The sequence below is a fragment of the Sitophilus oryzae genome, unplaced genomic scaffold (assembly GCF_002938485.1).
Source record: "Sitophilus oryzae breed Bouriz unplaced genomic scaffold, Soryzae_2.0 scaffold_813_pilon_pilon, whole genome shotgun sequence".
NCBI classification, from domain to species: domain Eukaryota; kingdom Metazoa; phylum Arthropoda; class Insecta; order Coleoptera; family Curculionidae; genus Sitophilus; species Sitophilus oryzae.
The window spans coordinates 1,531,330-1,552,845 of record NW_022147432.1 but is presented as its reverse complement, the minus strand read 5'-3'; the positions used below and the strand labels follow the sequence as shown (position 1 = coordinate 1,552,845).

At 37.0% G+C, this 21,516-nt stretch overlaps 1 long non-coding RNA gene across 1 annotated transcript; it reads right to left on the bottom strand.

Annotated features, from left to right (window-relative positions):
- Positions 1-1,761: 1,761 nt before the first annotated feature.
- LOC115889360 lies at positions 1,762-2,612 on the bottom strand. The gene is made up of 3 exons (XR_004051432.1): positions 2,461-2,612; positions 1,912-2,181; positions 1,762-1,819 (listed from the first exon to the last, which is right to left on the bottom strand). It is a non-coding gene; the product is annotated as an uncharacterized LOC115889360 (long non-coding RNA).
- Positions 2,613-21,516: the final 18,904 nt, after the last annotated feature.

The window sequence follows — 21,516 nt, the reverse complement described above, 5'->3', positions numbered from 1 at the left end:
CCTTAAAAATATTAATTTGTTTTCTCATCAATCGCTGCTTCGTACGAGTCGTCATCTTTCTGGATTTTGTTAGATCCTTGCGAAGTCTGGATATCCTACTCAACAAAACCTTTTCATTTTCACTCAGTGGCCTTCCATATTTATTTTTTGACATATGTGATTCTTAAAAAAATAAATATTTTTAAAAAAATGTGCAAAAAACAATAATTAGAAAATTGATACTCTATAAAAGAAAAAAAAATAGGATGATATATTTATATAGATGTTTGTCCTACACCAATTTTATAACCCCTCCTCCCCTAAATCCTTTATAAAAAAACACCTATATATTTTTTAAAATATTGTAAATACAATAAGTCGGAAAAAAAAACGGCGTCAGCGATGGCTAAGAAATGAAGACCGCTGTCATTTTATGTATATGAAAAATTATATGGGAAACATCATCGATTTCAAAGCCAACTGGACGCCGTTTTTTTTTCATCATATGGTATTTATTTTCATTTCTTTCGTTTTATGACAATCATAATAAAACTTTTATATAAACTCGATTAAAAATATATATGAAAAGGTTTAATTATTATTAATTATTATTAAAAACAATAATTATCAAAATGGGCAATAAAAATAGCTAAATTATATTATAAAGCAATAATTAAAGAATATCAATAAATACTGTAGGGTAAAAAAAAATCAGATCAAGAATATTGAATCAGACTATGACTGTTGACGGCTTAATGAATTTTTTAATTTAATTTCGTAAATATTTTTAATATATAATTGTTGCTTAATCATTAAGTCTTCATAATATAATCTTTAAAATATAATCACCTTGAAAATTAACAGTGCCAGTATTTTGCCTCTTGGTTATCCTTTTATTTTGTTTCGAGGTTGAAGGCTGTGGTTCTTCTGAAACAAAATATTTTATATATGTTTTTTTATTTTATAAATTATATTTAACCAGATAGCTATAGATAACTATGATACTAAAAACTAATATGTTTGAAAATAAAGCTGTAAATTAAAAAACAAGATAACCAAGTAAATTTTACATAATTTTTGAAATGTATCATTATTAGTATATGTAAATAAAATAATACCTTGAAAACTATCAGCAATATCTTGCCTCCTTAGTTTGAAATTTGGATATTAAAGCCTGTGGCCCGTCTAAAATACATAGTAAAAAATTAGGAAAATATGATATAGTAAAAATGCTACATTAAAGTGCGTTTAGACTTGAGCACGCATGAGCTGTGCGTATGCGAACGGTATTCGTTTGCGTTCTCGGCTCTCGTTTAAATTAAAAACTTATTTTTTGACGAATTGGTGAAGGCACGCACGCACGCATACAAAACAAATTGCCGGTGAAAACTGAGCGTTCGCAAACACATAAAATTTCTTTGAGCACCAATCAAAAACCAACACTCAGTGTGTGCGTGCTCAAGTCTAAAAGCACCTTTCAAAAAATAACTATTGTTTTCAATAAAACCATTAAAACCAATAAAATTTATATATAAATCAAATTACCTTGCAGGTTGTATCATCAGTGTGTATTTCTGAAATTTCTAAAAACTGCCTTTCAAAAAAAATAACTGTGTTTTCTCAATAAAACCATTAAAACCAACAAAAATTTTATATATAAATCAAATTACCTTGCAAATTATCCATCAGTATTATGTACAAAATTTTAGCATCTTGGGCTGTGGTTCCTCTATTTCATCCTGGGTTTACAAAAAGTTTTCTCTTGGCATAAGTTTTCTGGGGATTTTTACATGTCCTACAGGGCTAGATAAGACAGAACATGGTGTGGAAGTAAGAGCTTCTGAAATAATATTATAGTCAATATATTGGATATAACTTAATACCACTTTCTTAAATTTCAATTTAGAATTTATTTTTCAAACAAAAACTAACCTATAAACCTTGGTGGAGTTTCTCTTCCTGTTACAGAAGGTTCTCTATAGAAGCAATCTCCTTCCACTCTTTCATATCCGGGAATATATAATGTTGGCAAAGCATTTCTCAATAAGATTATTATTGCTGAAACATTGTGGCTCGAAATGAACATTACAAACTTTATATATCGTTAACTTTGTCTTCTCTTTAGAAAGCGCGGTTAATTTCTTATTGTGAATTCTGCTTAGCCAAACATTTCTCAACTTTACATTAGATGGAATTGCGTGTCTAAAAATAAACTTTTTTTAGATTATGAAATAAGACATAAAACAGTTTAGAAAAATAGTTTGTAGTTAAATATTCTAGGTCCAAACATATATTATTTATATGTTATAAAAAACATCTTACAATATAATTTTATGTCAATTTATACAACAAAACACTTAAACTAGCCAAGTATAAGAAGATGACTAAAATTGATTAAGGTTCTATACTAATTAGGTAAATATCGGGTAATCGCGCTGAATAATTTTGCTACCCTAATAGATATTGTTTTTAAAAACTTACCTATTGGATAATTTATCGCTACACTCAGGAACACTACAAGGACGAATACGACTTGTTGGACTCATTATATTGTTAAGAAAAAGATACTTATACAAAATAAGCACAACACAAGCACAAAACACGTAAAAACTACTCTTTAACTGTTTCCAGTAGAAAGTTTGTTGAAATTTTGAAGATTTTGTTGTTTACAAACTCAAGTAATGGCGTCGATCGATGACGGTCGATCGCGTCGTTTTCTTTATGATACGCTGCTTGTGACATCTACCGCCGAATAGATATACTAATGGAAACTAGTTGGGATAACGGTTGTAGATGGCGCTAAAGTCGCTCGTTCTATCAGCATATTTAAGATTCCCGCCCCTGTCTTCTACTATCTATTTTGCTCTGCAGTATAAAGGTTGATTCTCAATATACCTTCCGTATCAGCTCCTTTCCGTTTCCCTTCCGTTCACATAAAATATTATATCATGTAAATGAAGCACACTATCCGTTCCGGTTCCCTTCCGTTCTATATCCTTTCTTTCCATACATTTTTTTGGCGGACGGACTGAAGAGTATCAGAAACAGCGTTGTCAAGTTCTTACATTTGTACCAGCTATGTTAACATTATGCTGATATTTATTTATTATTTAACCTCTTAATTAAATCTATTACCTTTTTCAAAAGATACAAATTTTTAAAATAAAACTTTCGTAATGATATAAATTGTACAATAAAAAGTATGGAACTGATACGGAATGGAAGCATACGTATAGCGTGAATACAATCAAAAATACGGAACGGATATGGAATGGAAATGGAATGGATTTCAGAAAAGGCCAATATAGACTCTGAAATTTAGCACAGGATTAGCAGCGCCTCAAGAGCATTCTGGAAATTAAAAGACAGGGTTTTCTACAATCATGACTTGTGTACAAAAACGAAACTTCAGTGTACCGAGCAGTTATAATCCCCACCATGTTATATGGGAGTGAAACCTGGGTGCCGTACCGCCGACACATAAACGCACAGAAACGCATTAAACAAGTTGCAACAGAGACACCTTAGACAACTCTTAAGAATCCGGTGGTTCCATCATGTCTCAAACGTATCGGTCCTTGAAAAAGCTAACTGCGAGTGTAGTATTGAAGTCATGGTTACAAAATCCCACTTAAGATGGGCTGGTCACGTATGCAGAATCCAAGAAAACTGCATACCAAAGTCTCTGCTTAACAGCGACAACCAAAAAGTAAAGAGGCAAAAAAGCAATGAGATTTTTGAATGTCCGGAGTGCGGTAGGCAGATAACATCACGTATCGGGCTTTTCAGTCACAGAAAAGCTCATGAAAGAAAACGCCTTGCGACCATCTTTTGATGTGTGTCGAATCCTCGTCAGCGAGTAATGGCTGTATGTATGTATGAAAATGGAAGGTATGGGGAATAGTTGGATAAGTTGATATTTATCATTACGCATCACCTGTCCAAGGTCTGCCAGTTTACTCTTTTGTAACAAAGTTTTGTTACCGAAAATTAAAACAGTTTCTTTCTTTTATTAAATGAATATACTCAATCAGCAGAAACGTAAATAAAAACAGCAGCCTACGGAGATACTTTTAACGAAATTAATCACAGATTAACACCCGAAAGGTAGGCACCGGCTGAGATAAAACGCCTTTTGGAAACGCAGGGCTTTTCTAACCGAGTAAACACCAACACACACACGTAGCTGTATTTATAGCTGGCACCAGGAAGCGGAATGAACATCGCTGAAGAGATCTCTCTCGCCGGTTAGTTGGTTCGCATCGGTTGGACAGCAAATGAAGTGCATCGGTGCGCGGCAAATAAACGATCGCCTAATCGAATTAAGAGCACTTCTGTGTGTGTGTGCTTGCACGAACGTTTGTCGCTCTCTCTTTGCCAATATTCACCTGTAAAACGGGAGCAAATAAAAGACTTAAAGCGGCAAAGGGTCGCTTTGGAATAGAACTGCTTCAAAATTGTCCTTTTTTGTTTTTTTTATATGAAATAACATGGGTATACAACGTTTTTAAAAAACAATTATATACAATAGCGTGTACCCGCGACTTCGTTCGCGTTGAATTAATCATTTGTAATGGTAATGATAAAGCAAAGCAAGAATTTCCATTAACATACAAACTGGATAAAATTTTCTCACATTTATGTCAGCATGAGAAAAAACAATATGGCGATATTTTTATATAACTTGGTAATATTTGAGGGGTAGTTTCATCTCGTTGGAATTTGACTTTCGAAAAATCCGTTTGCTAAAAATAAGCTTTTTACGTCAAGCAGTTTAAGCAGAGTCATGGTTAATCAATTACCCAACTTTTTGGAACACCCTGTATGATTTTTTAAAAACTTTCAAAATATGTAAAAAACAAAATAAATTATGCGTGTCCAAGCGTTTTCCCGAAAGACTAACCGTTTTTTAAATCAAAATAAAAACACTAAATCACCACAATACACCAAAACACTTTTACTTTTACACTGGACGCGCGTTTCGCTAACCATGTTAGCATCATCAGCAGATGATTATAAACTGGGTTTATCGTCCAGTGTAAAAGTAAAAGTGTTTTGGTGTATTGTGGTGATTTAGTGTTTTTATTTTGCTGTATAACACCAAAGGTTCCAACCCTCAACTGTAATCGTTTTTTAAATAACAAATATTGTAATATTTGAGGGGCGTTTTCACCCTCTTGGAATTTGAGATTCGAGAAACCCCTCCGTATCGAACCTCAACACAGGACATTCACACATTCAATCCGTTTGCAAAAAATCAGCTTTAAACGTCAAGCAGTTTAAGCAGAATCGTGATTACACAATGGTCATATTTTATGAAACACTCTGTATAAATTTTTAAAAAATCTTAAAATATATAAAACAACTAAATAAAATATACGTGTTTAAGAGTTTTCCCGAAAAACTCACCGGTTTTTAAATAAAAAATATTCTAATATTTGAGGGGTGGTTTCACCCCCTTAGAATTCGAGTTTCCAAAAATCCCTTCTTATCGAAACTCTACACTCCAAAGTCAATCCGTTTTCCAAAAATCAGTTTTTTACGTCAAGCGCTTTAAGCAGGATCGTGATTAATCAAGGACCAGATTTATCAAAACACCCTGTATACATTTTTAAAACATCTTAAAATATGTAAAAAAAACAAAATAAAATATACGTGTTTAAACGTTTTTTCGAAAACTTGACTGTTTTTTAAATAAAAAATATTGTAATATTTGAGGGGTGGTTTCACCCCCTTGGAACTGGAATTTCGAAAAATCCCTTCTTATCGAACCTCTATACCCTAGAATCAACCTATATGCCAAAATTGAGCTTCTTACGTTGAGTCGTTAAGTGGTTTGAGCAGGATCGCGCGCGCGCGCGTGATTAATCAGTGAGTCAGTCGCTTAAGGATTTTATATATTAGTATAGATAATTTATGACGTAAAGGGTGGAGCCAAATTAGACACTTTTAAAGAGAAACGCCCTTTTCTGTAGACGAAAACTAATATCGGGGTCTGGAGCTCAATTTTTATCAAAAACATGATGCTGAAAACCGCATATCGATATCTGTTACCGTTTCGGAGTTACGGGGTGTTTTTCAAAAATATGCATTTTTAACAAATCGTTTAACTTTTTTGCTATGGAAAATTTTGTATTCTTATGAAAACATTTCCAAAGCACCTTTTTACGTGGAATTTAATGGCTTAAGTATATTTTTTTAAATTAATAGGTAATTTAAAAATTATCAACAGAAAATTTGATTTTTTATATGGGGCACCCTGTATATTTTTAATTTATTGCAAAGAATTTAAAATTATAGCAAAAATATAGCACACTTGATATTTTGCTCGGTACCTCTTCGAGATATAGAGTTAACAATTCGCCCACTTTAAATAAGTAGGCTTTGAACGTCGTAATGCAAAAAAATTCTAGCTGTGAGCATCAATTAAAACAAAAATAATATTTGCTATGAGGGATGCAAAATTTTATAACAATTTAAACTATATTTAACCAACATCACAACACATTTAAACTAGGTATATTTAGTAACAATAAAAATAAATAGCAAACCAAGACATGAGATTTTGCTAAAGGTGTTTCACAGATCGACCATCTTCGGTTACGGACAGATGGAGCCGTTTTTGTACATTTCTTGCGGAATTCACTAAGTGGGGGTGAAAGATACCCTCTCATAACTGCTAAGTATTTCTAATTCTTGTCTAGATTATACGAGCAATTTAAAAAATAAGAACCTTTATTCTTCGGCAAATATGGATATATCATATATGGATATAGGATTAGATCCATAGGCACTAAGTCCGGCGGCCTCGGCGGCCAACGGCTGGGATCTTCGTTACCTAGCTATTCAGTTATTTTGAAATTGGCTGCAAAAATTTGCTGTTAACTTCAGCGTTCTGAGGCGGTGCCTCGTTTTGCTGGAAAAATATGTTTTCGAGTTCCATTAGTAGTTGCAATAAGAGGTTCAAAGCCTACTAGTTAAAGTGGCGAACTTTTAAAAACTCTGTATTTCGAAGGGGATTATAACAAAATATCAAGTGTGCTATACTTTTGGAAAGGCAATTTTAAGTTCTTTTCTGTTAATTAAAAATATACAGGGTGTCGCAAATAAAAAATCATTTTTTCTGTTGATAATTCTTAAATTATTTTTTTTAAAAATTATACTTAAACTATTAAATTCTACGTAAAAAGGTGCTTTGGAAATGTTTTCATAGAAATACAAAATTTTCCATAACAAAAAAGTTACAGCGATTTGTTAAAAATGCACATTTTTGAAAAAGACGTAACTCCGAAACGGTAACAGATATTGATATGCGGTTTTCCCCATCATGTTTTTGAATGTTGAACACCCTCTATGATTTAAAATTGCGGTATTTATAGCTAAATTAAGTAGGGACCATCTAAAGTACCTAATATAGTTTCGATTTCAGGACAGTTCTTGTATTTTTAATAATTTTTTGAAGAAAGGCTGAAAAATATATATTTTTAATTTATTTATCTCTGAAACTACCGAAATATATTTACTCATATCTTAGGATTATGTAGAGAGGAAGCAAAAAATGCAATAATATACAGGGTGTTCTATTTAAAAAAATATATATTCCGATCCACTCACACTTTTATGCGCCACCCTGTAGAAGTTAAAATATTTTCCTGAAATACATTCTAGTAGGTACATACTTTAGGCTTGCACTTAAACAAGATTCCCAAGTTTTTTATTCTCGGAGCTACATATGCCCCGACGCACATTGCCCGGACTCTGTATAAATAATATCCTTGTATATGAGGATAATATATAAGACCTCTTCCTTAGTACTTTTTCAAAATAATAAATTTAATTGGTTTAAAGTGTAGCGACCGCCAATTTTAGGCCCAGAAAATAATATTCACTTACTTTATTTTCACCCAATTCCCCCGTTGGCGTCTACAAAAATACTCTTCTTCTTATCTTCCACCAGATGAGTCCATTATTGGATTCCTGTTCTTGTACTAATTTGGCTTGTTGAAAAGGGAGCTTATTTATCAGGTATTGTATACCTCTTTGTTTAACACAGAAAAACCCTGGAGTATGTTCATACAAAATATTTATTAAAGTAAACCACCAGTATTAAATGCATTTTTAAAAATGTTATAAGTAATTTAAAATCGATTATTACATAAGTTCTTGGGTCATTCAGTTTATAGTTTCGTAGTCTTTGGTTTCGTTAAAAAAAAGAAATACAATCACTTTTATAACACACTTGTCTACCATCTATCACTTACTTTTAAGTATTGTCAAGGTCAAGGTGTATTACTGGTTGCATAACTGCATTACTGCTACACAACCGCAACGTGCATTGAGGAACCTGCCGAATTCGCCAGAAAGTAAAAGAAAATTATAGAATTCTTTAGAAAATTCCAGAAACAATCGCCAGGGGGTATATAAGGCCCGCGCTTTGACAGTTGGACCAGTCTGAAGATAGTCTGAAGTTTGATAATACCGCGAAATACCGTTAGAATAATAGTAGTTGCATAAATTGTGTTGTAAATAGTATAAGTTGTGTGTACAGAGTGAGACAAATAAATTCTTTAAGTATTTTATCGTGAGTTTAAATAGTGGACCCACGGAATCCGTAACAATTGGTGTCGGAAGTGCGATTTAAGTGGATTTTACACCGAATTTGGGAATTTTTATGGTTGGTACAAGGGAGCAATCGAAGAAAATGGAAGAAGTAAGCAAATTATTGAACGATTTTATGGAGAACATGAGAAGAGAAAAAGCAGAAGAACAAGAGAGGCTGCGAAAAAAGAAAGCAGAAGATCAAGAAAGACTCCGTAAAGAACGAGAAGAAGAGCGAGCCCGACTAGAAAAAGAGAAAGCAGAAGAACAAGAAACACTCCGTAAAGAACGAGAAGAAGAGCGAGCCCGATTAGAAAGAGAAAAGGAAGAGGAAAGACTACGACGTCAACAAGAACAGGACCGGCTTGAGAACATTTTCGAAGATTTAAAAATTCAACGACAACAAGACAAACAAGAAGAACAGGACCGGCTTGAGAAAATTTTCGAAGATTTAAAAATACGACAACAAGACAAACAAGAAGAACAGGACCGGCTTGAGAAAATATTAAGAAATTTGGAAATTCGTGTGGAGGAGCGACGTCACAGGGAAAGACAAGAAGATCAGGACCGTCTTAAGAAAACTTTGGAAAATCAGGAATTTCAACTACAGAAGAATTTTGAAGACCTGGAAAAACGGCAGGAAAATCACCTTCAAGAAGCCGTAGAAGATCTTGAGGAACGCCTTCAGAAGGAACGCATTCAGAACGCCTTCCTTGAGATGGACCTACAGACGACAAAGGTACAAGTAAGAACACCTGGCGTTCAAGGAACTGCGAATCTTAAGGCACCGACTTACGATGGACAAACCACCTGGACAATGTACCACCGCCAGTTTGAAGCAGCGGCCGCTGCCAACGAATGGACTGACCAGGAGAAAGCAGCGGCACTTGTCATCGCGCTGCGTGGCCCTGCCCTGGAACTGCTGCAAACTATTCCTGCAGCCCAACAGCAGGAATACGAAACTTTGGTTGCTGCAATGGACAGAAGATATAGCGATCAACATCGACGTCAACTTTACCAGGCCCAGATTAAGACACGCCTACAGAGGTCCCGAGAGAGTCTGCAGGAATTCGAAGCAGATTTACGTCGGCTGGTACACCTGGCATATCCAGAAGCACTGGAAGGGTTTAGGGAAGAACTCGCCGCCCAGTGTTTTATTAGCGGATTGAGGGACAACGAATTACAGATGGCGCTGCAAATATCCCGATTTTCTACCAGCTGCGAAACACTGGTCAGGGCGCTGGAAATTGAAGCTGCTTTTAGCGCCAACCGTAGACCGAAGATAAGATCTGTAACGGTCGAGGAACAGCCCGGAAGTTCTCACATACGTTTGGAGGAGATGTTTAGTAAACTATGTGAGTTACTAGTGAACAAGGGTAGCAACAATACCCAGACAGAGAACCATAGAAGATCACAGGACAAAAGGTGCTATAGATGTAGCAGGAATGGCCACATCAAACGGGATTGCCGCGTCCAAATGCGATCCCGTTAACCATCCAGAGAACGTAGGCACCAGGAAAACTAAAATCAGTCAATACTAAGGGGCGAGTATTGACTGGGGAGAACAGAGCCCCCAGGATTTTTTCCGTTAGAAGTCTAGGAAGAACAGCTGACAGTTTGGTGATCGACGGGAAAGGGAATCCAAATGACAGTGGACACTGGCGCTATGGTATCGTTGGTGCGGGCTAACTCAAGTGCAAGGATTGAAGCTGATGCCTCTGGGAAGAAGAGTGTGTTTACGTACAGTTACGGGGGAAATGGCCGTTGTACGGGGAGAGGCTATCGTCGAACTGAAGTTAGGAAATTTGAAGTCCCAGCATAGCGTTTTACTGGCAGATATTGAAGATGACTTCATCTTGGGCATGGATGTGATTCGTCAACATGGATTTTCGTTCGATCACCAGAGAAATATCCTGAATATCGGAAATGAAGAGTTTATGTTATCTCCAAACTAGGGACCAGGAAGAATGGATGTAAGATCAGCGGAAACTGTGGTGATACCTGGTAATACCGAGAAGATCGTATTCGGTAAAGTGGAGAAAATCGCTGGGTGCTGTGTTGAACTGGTACAAAGTGGCGACAAGAAACAAGATAGGTACTTAGTAGGAAAATCATTGGTGAACACCGACAAGGATATACCGATCAGAATTGCGAAGGTTTTCCCGAATTGTGTCAAGATCCAAAAAGGCGACAAGATAGCCATCTGCGAACCTGTAAGAAGTGTCACCCGATGTGATAAAGTGTCATCAGCTGTTACACAAATGGCATCCAAAGAAACACTAAAACATCTAGAGGATCACCTAACATCTGAGGAGAAACAGAAGGCTAAGCAGTTCCTGCTAAAGCATGGCAGTATTTTTGAGAAGAACAACAGTGGAAGAACGGATTTTGTGAAGCACCGGATTAATACTGGTCATGCTCAGCCGATTCGACAACGTCCTAGAAGGGTGCCCCTTTCCAAACAACAAGAAATGGAGACAATGGTAGATAAGATGTTAGAGGATGGAGTTATCGAAGAATCATCGAGTCCATGGTCATCTCCTGTTGTTTTGGTGACGAAGAAAGATGGTAGTACACGATTCTGCGTGGACTATCGGAAGCTCAATGACGTCACTAAGAAGGATAGCTACCCACTGCCACGTATAGACGACACGTTAAACACTCTGGCAGGTTCGTGCTGGTTCTCCACTCTCGACTTAAAGAGTGGATACTGGCAAGTTGGTCTGGACGAGGAAGACAAAGAAAAGACGGCTTTTTCTACAGGAAACGGACTATACCAATTCAAGGTCATGCCGTTTGGATTATGCAATGCTCCAGCCACTTTCGAACGTCTCATGGAGGTGGTGTTAAGAGGATTAACTTGGAAAACGTGCTTGGTTTACCTCGACGATGTATTAGTTATGGGAAGAACTTTTGAGGAGCATTTGCGAAATTTAGAATAAGTCTTCGGCCGCATACGGAATGCTCACCTGTACTTGAACCCGAAGAAGCAGGGCCTATTTTTCATATGGTCGGGTCCTAAGGCCCAAGCAAAAATTCAGGCCCTCTTTTCCAATAAAATTCAAAAATTCTCTTGTTAGTTTGGGTTAAAAAAATAAAACAATTATTTTTATTTTTATTTTTTTAATAATTTTAAAAAATAAATAAACATTATTATATTCAACAAAATAAATAATGAAAAAAAAAACATATATCAATCTAAGGCTTATTTTATTTAATTCTATTTTCCTTATCAGAGGTAACTGTGTTTTTTTCTCTGCTATGTAAATTTACATTTGAAATTATGAACATTTTACAACCTTTAACGGGCCCCCAGACCACCGGGCCCAAGGCCCGGGCCTTATGGGCCTTATGGTAAAATAGGCCCTGCGAAGAAGTGTAGCTTATTCCAGCGACAAGTGGAATTTTTGGGCCATGTAGTCTCTGCAGACGGAATTTACACCGATCAGAAGAAAATCGCTGCAATCAAGGATTGGCCTAAACCTCGCGACAAACATGAACTTAGAAGTTTTCTGGGTTTATGCACCTATTACAGAAGATTTGTCAAGGGATTTGCCAATATAGCTGCACCCTTACATAGACTCACAGGTGATGAAGTCGGCTACGAATGGAACACCGATTGTGATGTAGCCTTTGGAAGACTTAAGGCGGCTTTATGTTCAAGTCCTATTCTAGCCTACCCGCAACAACAAGGGAGGTATATCCTGGATACCGACGCCAGCAATATCGGCATAGGTGCAGTGCTATCACAAGTGCAAGATGGCGAAGAACGAGTGATAGAATATTACAGTCGAGTTCTATCCAAACCAGAAAGGAATTACTGCGTTACCCGGAAGGAGCTGCTAGCAATTGTGAAGGCAGTTGATCATTTTCATAAATATCTGTACGGCCAAGAATTTTTAATTAGGACAGATCATGCGGCTCTCAAGTGGCTTATGGAGATGAAACAACCTGAAGGTCAAATAGCACGATGGCTCGAGAAGCTCCAACAGTATCACTTTACCATCCAACATCGTGCTGGAAAAATGCATGGTAACGCAGACGGTTTATCCAGAAGACCCTGTCAAACCGATTGTAAGCACTGCTGTAAAACGGAACAACGTGAAGGCACTGTCATGATAAGGAGTTTTAAACTTGGAACCGATGAACAGTGGACGACGACACAATTGAGGAAAGATCAAATGGAAGATCCAGACATCGGAGCAATACTACGGCTCAAGGAAGGTAACGGCGAGAGACCACCGTGGCAGGATATTCGGACAGAGGGCTCGTTTTCAAAGCTCTCTGGGCTCAGTGGAATTCACTGGTTATTGAGAATGGATTGTTAAAGCGCACATGGGAAAGTGCGGATGGCAGCACAGTAACAACTCAGTTACTGGTACCAAGGAAGAAAGTTACCCAGGTATTGGAAGAAATTCACGGTGGTAAAACTGGAGCCCATCTTGGGGTAAACAAGACCTTGAGCAAGCTGAGAGATCGCTTTTACTGGGTGGATTATTGCGAAGATGTCAAGAAATGGTGTCGACAATGTAAAATTTGTGCAGCCAGCCAAGGACCAAGCACTCGATCTAGGGGAAAAATGAAACAATATAACGTTGGACTGCCATTCGAAAGAATCGGTGTTGACATTGCAGGATCATTCCCTGAAACGCACAAGGGCAACAAGTACGTTTTAGTGGTGATGGATTATTTCAGTAAATGGCCAGAAGTTTTTGCCATTCCAAACCAAGAAGCATCGACTGTAGCTGAAGAATTGGTCAATAATGTCTTCAGTAGATTTGGAATTCCCTTAGAGCTTCACACTGACTCAAAGCTAATTCTACGGGATTTCAACAGGACGATAGGGTATGGTTGTATAACCCACAGCGCAAGAAAGGAAGGTCCCCAAAGTTAACTCCAGCATGAGAAGGTCCTTATACAGTCATCAAGAGGATAAATGATGTTGTGTACCGGATTCAGCGCAGCCCTAGAAGTAAGATGAAAGTAGTTCATCTCGATCGATTGAAGAGATACCAGACAGGAAACCTTGATCGGGACGATCAAATCTGAGAAGGGGGCAATGTCAAGGTCAAAGTGTATTACCGGTTGCATAACTGCATTACTGCTACATAACCGCAACGTGCATTGAGGAACCTGGCGAATTCGCCAGAAAGTAAAAGAAAATTACAGAATTCTTTAGAAAATTCCAGAAACAATCGTCAGGGGGTATATAAGGCCCGCGCTTTGACAGTTGGACCAGTCTGAAGATAGTCTGAAGTCTGAAGTTTGATAATACCGCGAAATACCGTTAGAGTAATAGTAGTTGCATAAATTGTGTTGTAAATAGTGTAAGTTGTGTGTACAGAGTGAGACAAATAAATTCGTTAAGTATTTTATCGTGAGTTTAAATAGTGGACCCACGAAATCCGTTACAGTATCATTTCTGCTTTCAGGGTCAATACTCGAAAAGCACTTAAATACCCACCTTCCTCTTATATCGACACGCGTCGCGCTAGTAAGGATCCTTCACGCTACACCGTAACGGGTCCGAGCCGTGAGTCGGTGAAGACACGGCCAAACATTGTCAAGTGTTTTTTACACATATACATTCATGCCAGGCCGAGCACGATCCGAGCTTCGCCGGAACTCGTCCGTGCCCCGTCCCAGAAATATCGGCGTACATTTTTTTCTCGGATCCGCTCCGTTCCCGTCACGTTGCGGAAAGCATGAATGTACTTTTCCTGGTGCCCCGACTGCAATCTGCAGTTATGGTATAAACAAAGTACACTTTTTATCATGTCTGTAGTAGGTAGTGAATCTTACAGCAGTATTTAATGACAGGGAATGCATAAAACTGGACAATGAAAAGATGTAATGAAAAAGATAGGTCCTTTATCTTGCCCTTTGAGCAGGTGTTGTTCTTCCTTCATCAACTGTAATTGGTACCAATTCCACTTGAGAGAACTTTGGCATTGTTCGTATTAAATCTTCGTGTGTCTATGGGGGGCTGTGTTTTATAATATACTCAGAACTAATACGAGTCCCGTTATCAACTCGGTGTAGCATAAACAGAAGGCCCGGACGTGGCTCGGTGTCTACTTAACGAAACGTGCCCGGCTCGGGTACGGTCCGGTGTACCGTGAATCATCCTTTTAAGCTGCCGTTACAGGGCGCGTAGATCGCCGAGCCTGCAACAAAAAATTTCGCGCCGCGCTCCGTGTGTGATTGGCTTGGTGCGACGATCTTCGGGCCACGGACCGGGTATTTGTGCAGTTACACGGCGCGTGGATCGCCGAGCCTGAAACAAAAAATTCGTGCCACACGCCGCGTGAATGGGTCGGCGCGAGGATCGTCGGTCGGCGCGCCCTTCCCGTCGACTGACGGTAAATTTCAAAGCAAACGCGCCGCGCGAGGTCTTCGCCAGTAATTTGTTTAAATTCAGTTAAATTTAATTATTACATAATTTATTTAAATAACTTCATTTAATGCAAAAATACATAATTTGATATTAGCTTAAAAATATCTAAATATCATATTAATTGGGTATAAAATTACTGATAAATACAGGGTATCCCAATATAATCTACCATGTTATTAAAAACATCTCTATACCATGTTATTGTTTAAAATTATTATATAAAATTATTGTTTATTCTAAATGCTGTATAAAGGGTAGATAGCCTGATAGATATAGCTAGTTTATTTTTTTATATAAAGGGTTTTTGGCTTTTGGTCAATATTAAACTTTTTCTGTGTTTAGGAAGTGTTTATTACATAACTAACGGTTCGGTTCAGTTTTAACCTTTTTCAAAGTCTACAATCAGATATTCAAAATTAGGAACGAATGACTTTTTGTGGTAAGTTTGATTTATATTTTTTACACTGTTGTATTTTATTGATAATATCTTATTGTAGACTTTGAGAAAGGTTAAAACTGAACCGAAACGTTAGTTATGTAATAAACACTTCCTAAACCCAGAAAAACTTTAATATTTACCAAAAGCCAAGAACCCTTTAAATAAAAAAAATATATTAGAGTGGTCAAAGAAAATTTAATTAAAAAAAAGATATAGTTTATTAGTTCTAAGTATAATAATATAAGTTACATACAAATACCCCGAAGGATGTAGAACATGTCAAAAATGATGACTATTACTAGGAGGGTAAGGAGCACTAGATACATTTTGCTGCGGTGTTTTATGTATGTGTAATAATAATAATTGTATTTTAATAATATTTAATTTATACTTCTAAAATTTACAGGAGCTATAGAAATATTAATTCATAAAGTTTTATGTGCAATTATGCTATTTAAAATTTGTATAGCTATACTAATTTATTGGCGGCAATTTGAGAGATGGTTGCCGATGATTATAACAATATATTATACCAATTTACCCCTCAGTTAGTTACCCCTCAGCGATTAGTTCAATCACAAATAAACTGATTTACAGCGCTTTCAGATGGAGCGGAGAGCGGAGCGTCGGCGACGCGATGGGCCGTCCGCGACTTCGAGCAAGTACCATGAGTTTATATGAACAATTTCACATAGATCACGTATGCTCCGTCCGGATGACTTATTAATATAAAAATTCACAGATTTTGCAACATGCGCAACCATCATAGGCGTATTGAAAATACCAGATACAAGTCGGCGGTTGTCGGCAATTACCTGTTTTTTTACATTTTATATTAATTTGTGACGTCATTTGGAAGAGCTCAGTAGAAATATAAAAAACTAAACCTTGTTTGGAAAGCAATTTGACATTCGTGACGTCACCACTCCGGCAGTCTATGGTGCGTCCAGACCTGACGAGCCGAGCGCGAGACGAGAGCAAGACAAGAGCGAGACGAGAGCGAGACATTTTCTATCCATTTTTTACGCCAACCTGCCACGAGACAAGTCGAGTGGGATCATAGTGAAAGAAAGCCAAACACATATTAAATTGCAATTGGTTATAACAAACGATGGCCAAATAATAACGCATACAGTAATACATTTTTGTATCTTTAATATGATATTCGGTCTTTAACATGGTATTCATCGTCGGTTTTCCCCATAGATTTAGTAAGAACAGATATCACATTGTGCATTTTAACCCGATCAGACAATCGGAGGTTGACTACGTACTGTAAAAACCAACTGAAATAGAGAAGGCGACATTGCCATATCTCAAATTTGTGCCTATCTACTTAGTTTGATTTGCAGAAAAGGTGACTTTAAAACCTTCACCGGATATCAATAAATCTCAATTTCTTAATTAAATTAATAGTTTATTTTTAAAGAAGCATGCGTAATAATATGTTATTAACCAGAGGATATATGCGTTACTATTAAAGGGCGTGTTTACTGTTTAATGTGCTGAAACGTCTAGAACTATTGGCAACGTCGCTGCTAGTCTTCCAGAATGAAATGAGCCGTCCGTCCCACCACCCCTCGCGACGGCCATTGGTCCGTTTTAGCGTACTACGTTTAGCTTACGGTGTGTTTGAAGTCGGAATCAAGTCCGAAGTGAACTTTTCAGTGGTTTTCAGTAGTTTTTGTTTTTGTTTAACATACTTTTGAATCTGCGGATTTTCAATATGGTAAGACAGTGTCAAATGTGTGGAAAAATAAGCTCAAATTACCCGAATTTGTCTTTTCACAGGTAGGTGTATTGTTTCCGCCGTAATCGTACATAGGCGTCCCACAAGGGAGCCTCTCACAATTAAAATAATTTCTAATTATATTTGTTGAATTTTGATCTATTAAAACAAGAACGTAGTTGCTGGTAATTGAATTATAATTCGTCTCAATTACTACCTAACTGTTGTAGATTAAAACAAATTTGAATATAAACGTTGCATTTGAAACTTTATTATATGCCAGAAAGTGACATTTGTTTTAAATTGCGTCATATTTTGGTCATTATATACGATATTCTAAAGGAATTTTGCTCAACAAATAAACAAAGGGGTTTACCCGTCCTTTTTTACATTTTATTGCTTTATTATATCTTATATCTGCCCCTTCGGTCTTGTTTAGACAAGTTTTTACCACCGTACAATACAAATACCTCTTCCTAGAGTTATTTGTACGGTATGTTTACCTTTTTTAAGAACTGTAAATAATTCTTAGGCTACTAGTTTTATACATACCTATATAGAGAGCGACCCAGGCCTCCAAAAAAGCTTTTTACCTATTACATTTTTGGTTTGTGATTTTTATTTCAATCTTTACATAAGATCGGGCCCATTGTAACGAACATTTTCAAAATATTTTTGTCAACATACAGCGTGATTCAAACCGCAATACATATGCTTAATACAGTTCATGAAGATTGGGACGTTTAACTAAAATTTGATTGTCTGATTAAGCTACCTAAGTAATGGATTGAATAAACGTAATATTCATTATTATGAGACAAATCCCATAGCACACAGATTTGATACTTTTAATGATAAATGCCCTCTATTGAGAGACTAAAAGGTAATTGCCTTGTATCAGAGCCATCATAATACGAGAAGAAGACCGGAAGTCAAATCTTGTCTTATATTTAAAAAAAAAACACAATTTTCTCATTAAAATAAATATTGATTTTAGGTATAGGAAGTTATTAATAATACAAGATTAAACAACTATTACACAGTACTTCACAGCAAGCTATCGATTGCGAACTAACTAAATCGTTACTAATTACTAATTTTGGAAAGTTCTTTTTAAGATCAAAAAAGGTAAAACTAAAACCTAAACTATCATTTGAGATTAAACGGGAAGTTCTAAATAATGTTGCCTCTTCTAAACAAGAAAAATTTATTTATTAGTTTTATAACACCTCTAATTAAATTTGGACGAAAAGCATATTTCTGTTTGGTGTAGGTAATTTCCTCAGAGAATAAATGGGAAGTTCTAAGTTCTCTTCTTCTCTCAGGGAAAATACGTAAATAAAAATGACTTTTTAAGTCAAAAAAAGTCAAAAGGGCAAGTTATTCCAAAAAAGGATTGTCCTTTTCAAAAAAGGACAGGTGGCAACCCTAGGTATTTCTGGAATGGAAATTTAATGGCAAATCTACCACTTTAGTTTGAAAATATGTTCCGGCCAGTTATGATTACAAAAATGTCTAAAATGTGCTTTACCATTGCCTTCATATTCTAAAAAAAATTGAAAGAAAAGTCACCAACCACAAACCTAATATAGAACTGTTTCGGAAGCCTGAGTCACCCTGTAAATATTCAAAAGTAACTGAAAGTTTATATAGAAGTAACTGAAAGTTTAAATTGAATATCGACGTTGGAGCGATTTTCGAAAACTACCTACTAACGTTTCAACATAAGTATATGTGGGATATTAATTATATTATTATATTAGACCTTATAACAAAACTCATCTATCGAAAAAGTGTTAATGTAGTATATTAATATGGGGTAAAAAATTTACTAATTACTTTACTAATTAAATTCGTTCTAAAAAACGATACGCCACTGGCCATTAGAACAATCCAAATGCGCCTAGTTGCCGGGGTCGGAAATTTTAGACTTCTCTGTCTCTTCTGTCTTTGTTTGACACATTGGAATGTTTGATACACTACCAACGAGTATTTAAGAATGAGATGTTCGGTCTATCTTTATAATGTCTTTGGTTTTCCCCCTTTTGGCTGTTTTCCCCCTTTTGGCTGTTTTCCCCTTTATCCCTTACACGACGTTTTTTACATAATACGTTTTTTAACGTTTTTAGAACAAAATGTTAAATAAAAGAGTTATTGGTAAGATTAAGAAGCACATTTTAACATTACTATAGAGTATACAGGGTAATTCAAAAAAGTGTTGCGGATATAACATATTTTCTAATGGGAATACCCTATTTTTTATTTTATTATTGGGTTATACATACGTACAATTCGGTAACTTTTCTTGCCATTTATTGATATTATATATCTAAAATTAATAGATGTTGTAATAATTCAATTTGTTTAAAGAAATTTTGGATTTCGGTAGGGTAAAAATTATCAGTGACATAAAATTTGTAAATTCTATCAGAAAAAATGATAATACATACGGTGTACGATTTAAAAATTTGAGATTACTTAATTTTAAATGGTCGAAATTTATAAATCAGAGCTAATATCTCGCAGTCGGGTGGACCTACCAAAAACACGTCCAGACTTTCGACGTTTCTTTGATCTCTCTCGGCCGTTGGAAAACCGACAGGGGACGGATAGCAAGAGGCTTCGTGGGTTGACTCGCGACGCTGTCGCGAGACTCGTCCACACAGCGAATTTGGAATGTCTCGCGCTCGTCTACCCAGGTTTGGACGCACCATCGTATCGCTAATCGCCATTCGCAAATATATTCCAGATACGTATAGTGAACAAGTGAACCGTTCGCAACGTTAAATAATTTTGATATTTAATTTTTACCGTGATGGCTTTTTATGAGAGTGTATACATAGAATTAATTGCATTAATGTTACGTTTTTCGTCGGTTCCGTGTGGATAGAAAGTCACAATTTATTTAAACACAATTTATTTAACACTAATTAACAAACAATAACGATTAAAAGAAAACTTAAAGAACTATTTATAACTTATTTACAATTTATCTAATTATTTATCTAACAGCAATTTATTTTGAATTAGCGCTGCGATTGTAACTGTACGCGTCGATCGGTTATTTTCTCTCTATCTTCTTCAGGTTTCGGGCATCGCTTATATATGAGAGAAACAGACAATCCAGACTTATCTCGAAAATTCTTAGCGGCGTTCTTCGAACGTCGGTGGGCGTATGAGTCATAGCAGGCGCCTGAAGCCTAAGGCCGAGTTCACACGGTACGGGTCCACAACACTGCCCCCTTCTTACGTACATGCTCGTCCCGAGATGTACACGGTGAATGAAGGTATTTGCAAAGCTGGCACCTGGTGCATTAAGAAGTCTGGTAGAAAAAGCAGTCTACAGTTTTCTCGCCCGATCTCAGCTTTGGGTTATAGCAGCAAACGAGGATCTCGATTCCCGTAAATCTAAACAAGACTTCCATCATGTTCCGGATTGTACGCCAACTCAAACCATCCAGTCCACACGCCAGCTTCGGAATGGCTAATCGTGTAATGTTATTGTTTAGTAGGGCTTCTCTCAGTTCAATCAGGGTCTTCCATAGATTGAGATAAGTCGGCTTACTCGCGGACCATTCCTTGGTGACCAGGTAGAAGATGTGTCTTGCTTGACCATGTGCATTGTCGGTTAGCCTCAAGGCACTTCCAACCTCTGGGTCTTGTCGGCGTAGTTCTCCGACACGCTCAAACTTCTCATTGAACGTCGCAGCGATTCCTCTGGACATCCGCAAATCTCGGGCCACACAGTGAGCGAGCGAATAAGCAGGAGGCACGGAAAAGAGGTCTCGTTGTTCTTCTTTGGTTAAACCATAGCGAGCCTTCTCACTGCTGTTGTATCGGCCATGAAATCATCAAAGGACATCTCCGAATCAGGGGGATCAAAGCTGCAGGTTCTCACGGTTCCAGCACGATCTTCTATTTCGCCTTGGTAAGGGCTCAAACGGTTGAAATGAGCTATCCTCGGTTTTCCTTTTGGCAAATTTCTGATACGGTATACGACGTCATTAATCCTATCCATGACTTCGTATGGGCCTTCCCACGAGGATTGTAGCTTCGGAGATAATCCACGACGTCTCTGCGGGTTGTACAGCCGCACCAAATTCCCTGGTTGGTATCCCCCATGCTCAGCTTGAATGTCGTAGTGCTCCTCCATTCGGTCACTAGCGCTCTGAATATTTAGGCGGGCTCGCTGATGGATGTCGTCCATCCTTTGACGTAGTCTGTGGACATAATCTTCTCCAGCGACATCTTCTCCCGGTCGGCAACCAAACTTCAGATTACAAGGTAGACGTACTTCCCGTCCCATAACGATTCTGGCTGGAGTTTGCCCTGTGGATTCTTGGACGGATGAGCGGTAGGCCAACAGGAACAGGT